General features: G+C 58.8%; 1 long non-coding RNA gene across 1 annotated transcript; it reads right to left on the minus strand.

The window, feature by feature from the left end:
* Nucleotides 1–1,810: 1,810 nt before the first annotated feature.
* Nucleotides 1,811–3,291, minus strand: LOC130601299 (uncharacterized). Its single transcript, XR_008972636.1, has 3 exons — nucleotides 3,166–3,291; nucleotides 2,004–2,107; nucleotides 1,811–1,891 (listed from the first exon to the last, which is right to left on the minus strand). It is a non-coding gene; the product is annotated as an uncharacterized LOC130601299 (long non-coding RNA).
* Nucleotides 3,292–4,257: the final 966 nt, after the last annotated feature.

A 4,257-nucleotide genomic window follows, 5' to 3' on the forward strand; every position in this document is an offset into this window, starting at 1 on the left:
CCCACCAATGGGAGGCTCTGTGGGGCTGGGAATGGGCTTTAAGGGGGAGTGGCTTAGCAGTAGCAGGCATGCCTTATATGGTATGGGCGTGGCTTATTGACAATGGGCATGGCTTATTGACAATGGGCGTGGCTATGGGAGCAGTGGGCGTGGCTTAGCCCCCTCTTGAGGTAGCGCTATGAGTGCAGGTGTGCATCTGAGCCCTATGGGGCAGGTCTCTATGGGGCAGCGCTATGGGGCAGCGCTATGGGGCAGGGCTCACCCTCATTGGAGCCGGTTTGCCCCGGTTGCGGTGCCTCAGGACGAGCAGGGCGCACACGCTCAGCCCGTACCACAGCAGGTTCGTGAACCCCACGTAGTTCAGGAGCGTCCCCGTGTCCCCGCTCACCAGCATCAGCAGCGTGGACGCGCACTGCGGAGGGGCGGGGCTTCAGCGGGGCGGGCAGCCAATGGGAGAGAGGGAGGGGGGGAGCAAGGGACCAATGGGGGAGAGGGGATGGGGTCAATTGGGGGGGGGGCGTGGGGGTGGTGAGTGGGTCTATAGGGGCTATGGGGCAAGAGAGTGGGTCTATAGGGGCTATGGGGCAAGAGAGTGGGTCTGTAGGGGCTATGGGGCAAGAGAGTGGGTCTGTAGGGGCTATAGGGCAAGAGAGTGGGTCTGTAGGGACTATAGGGTAACAGAGTGGGTCTGTAGGGGCTATAGGGCAAGAGAGTGGGTCTGTAGGGACTATAGGGTAACAGAGTGGGTCTATAGGGACTATAGGGTAAGAGAGTGGGCCTATACAAACTATAGGGGTGTCTATGGGGCAAGGGGGTGGGTTTATAGGGTAACAGAGTGGGTCTATAGGGACTATAGGGTAAGAGAGTGGGTCTATAGGGAATATAGGGGTGTCTATGGGGCAAGGGGGTGGGTGTATAGGGCAAGAAAGTGGGTCTATAGGGACTATAGGGGTGTCTATGGGGCAAGGGGGTGGGTCTATAGGGAGTATAGGGGTGTCTATAGGGATTATAGGGTAAGAGAGTGGGTCTATAGGGACTATAGGGTGTCTATGGGCCAAGGGAGTGGGTCTATAGGGAGTATAGGGGTGTCTATAGGGCAAGGGGGTGGGTCTATAGGGCAATGGGGTGGGCATATAGGGAGTATAGGGGTGTCTATAGGGTCCATAGGGGTGTCTATAGGGGCCATAGGTGGCTCTACAGGGGCCATAGGGGTGTCTATAGGGGCCATAGGCAGGTCTATAGGGGTGTCTGTAGGTGGCTCCATAGGGGCTCCATAGGGTCTCTATAAAGGTGTCTATAGGGGTCTCTATAGGGTCTCTCTCTATAGGGTCTCCGTCTATAGGGGTCTCTCTCTATAGGGATCTCTATAGGTGGTTCTCTATAGGGTCCCTATAGGGAAGTCTCTATAGGGGTCTCTTTCTATAGGGTCTCTACAGGGATCTCTATAGGGTCTCTATAGGGGGGTCACTATAGGGGTCTCTATGGGTCTCTATGGATCCCTATGGGTCCCTATGGGTTCTCTATGGGTCTCTGTGGGTCGCTATGTGTCTCTATGTGTCCCTATGGGTTCTCTATGGATCCCTATGGATCTCTATGGGTCCCTATGGGTCTCTATGGGTCCCTATGGGTCTCTATGGGTCACTATGGGTCACTATGGTTCTCTATGGGTCTCTATGGGTCCCTATGGGTCTCTATGGGTCACTATGGTTCTCTATGGTTCTCTATGGGTCCCTGTGGGTCCCTATGTGTCGCTGTGGGTCCCTATGGGTCTCCGTGGGTCGCGGGGGTGCTCACGCTCAGCAGCAGGGCCGGCAGGGGGGTGCTCCGCTCCACGTGGATCATCCCCAGCAGCGGGGGGAGCTGCCCCTCGCGGGCCCCCGCGTACAGCAGCCTGCGGGGGGCGCCGCCCGCGCGTGACGTCACAAAGGGGCCTCCGTGACGTCACCCCCGGGGGGGGGCGTGCCCCTCCCCGCCCCGTCCCGCTATGGGGCAGGGGAGCTCACCTGGAGCAGGTGAAGAGGGAGCCGTTGACCCCCCCGAAGGTGGAGAGGGCGACCCCCACGGGCATGGTCCAGGCCAGGGCGCCCAGGGCCCGCTCACCAAAGGTCTGTGGGGCGGGAGATAGGAGGCGGGTTATGGGGGGGGTACAGGGGGTTGGTTATGGGGCAGGAGATAGGGGGCGGGTTATGGGGGGGTACAGGGGGTTGGTTATGGGGCAGGAGATAGGGGGCGGGTTATGGGGGGGGTACAGGGGGGTGGTTATGGGGCAGGAGATAGGGGGCGGGTTATGGGGGTTGAGATGGGGGTAGTTATGGGGGGGATAGGGGGCGGGTTATGGGGGGGAGATAGGGGGTAAGTTATGGGGGTTAAGGGGGGGTGGGGGGGATAGGGGGTTGGTTATGGGAGGGATAGGGGGTGGGTTATGGGGGGGGATAGGGGGTGGGTTATGGGGGGGTACAGGGGGTAGGTTATGGGGCAGGAGATAGGGGGCGGGTTATGGGGGGGATAGGGGGTTGGTTATGGGGCAGGAGATAGGGGGCAGGTTGGGTGGGGTACAGTGGGCGGGTTATGGGGCAGGAGATAGAGGGCGGGTTATGGGGGGGATAGGGGGCGGGTTGGGGGGGGTACAGTGGGCGGGTTATGGGGGGGATAGGGGGTTGGTTATGGGGGGGATAGGGGGCGGCTTGGGGGGGTACAGGGGGCAGGTTATAGGGGTTGAGATAGGGGGTAGGTTATGGAGGGGATAGGGGTCAGGTTATGGGGGGGATAGGGGGCAGGTTATAGGGCGGGAGAGGAGGGTAGGTTATACGGCAGGAGATAGGGGGCAGGTTATGGGGCAGGAGATGGCGGGTTATGGGGGGGATAGGGGGTAGGTTATGGGGGGATACAGGGCGCAGGTTATGGGGGTTGAGATGGGGGTAGGTAATGGGGGGGATAGGGGGCGGGTTATGGGGGGGATGGGGGCGGGTTATGGGGGGAGATAGGGGGTAAGTTATGGGGGGTATAGGGGGTTGGTTATGGGGGGGATAGGGGGCAGGTTATGGGGGGATAGGGGGCGGGTTATGGGGGGATAGGGGGCAGGTTATGGGGCAGGATGTGTGGCACGGAGGGGGCGTGGCTTCAGGGAGGGGGCGTGTCTTATGGCGTGAAGGGGGCGTGGCTTACGACGGCGACGGCCTCTGATTGGAGGATCTCCTGGGGGTCCATGGCGGTGACGTAGGCGGCGTTGGCGGCCACGTAGACGAAGGTGACCAATGGGATGGAGATGAAGATGGCGAGGGGGAGGTTCCTGTGGGGCACAGGGGGCGGCAGCTCGCACGGAATGACCCAAAATTACCCGAAATGAACCCAAAATGAACCAAAATGACCCAAAATGAACCAAAATGACCCAAAATGAACCGAAATGACCCAAAATGACCCAAAATGAACCGAAATGACCCAAAATGAACCAAAATGACCCAAAATGAACCGAAATGACCCAAAATGACCCAAAATGAACCCAAAATGAACCGAAATGACCCAAAATGAACCCAAAATGAACCATAAATGAACCCGAAATGAACCCGAAATGAACCAAAAACTCCCCCTGGATTCACCCCAAACTGACCCAAATCCCCCCGGATTCACCCCAAACTGACCCAAACCGACCCAAAGGGACCCAAATTCACCCCAAACTGACCCAAATCCCCCCGGATTCACCCCAAACTGACCCAAATCCCCCTGGATTCACCCCAAACTGACCCAAATCCCCCCGGATTCACCCCAAACTGACCCAAACCGACCCAAAGGGACCCAAATCCCCCTGGATTCACCCCAAACTGACCCAAATCCCCCCGGATTCACCCCAAACTGACCCAAACCGACCCAAAGGGACCCAAATCCCCCTGGATTCACCCCAAACTGACCCAAATCCCCCCGGATTCACCCCAAACTGACCCAAACCGACCCAAAGGGACCCAAATCCCCCTGGATTCACCCCAAACTGACCCAAACCGACCCAAAGGGACCCAAATCCCCCTGGATTCACCCCAAACTGACCCAAATCCCCCCGGATTCACCCCAAACTGACCCAAACCGACCCAAAGGGACCCAAATCCCCCTGGATTCACCCCAAACTGACCCAAATCCCCCCGGATTCACCCCAAACTGACCCAAACCGACCCAAAGGGACCCAAATCCCCCTGGATTCACCCCAAACTGACCCAAATCCCCCCGGATTCACCCCAAACTGACCCAAACCGACCCAAAGGGACCCAA

This window comes from Pezoporus wallicus, unplaced genomic scaffold (assembly GCF_028554395.1).
Source record: "Pezoporus wallicus isolate ANWC-B61680 ecotype Strahan unplaced genomic scaffold, APGP_CSIRO_Pwel_v1 contig_14838, whole genome shotgun sequence".
NCBI lineage: Eukaryota > Metazoa > Chordata > Aves > Psittaciformes > Psittacidae > Pezoporus > Pezoporus wallicus.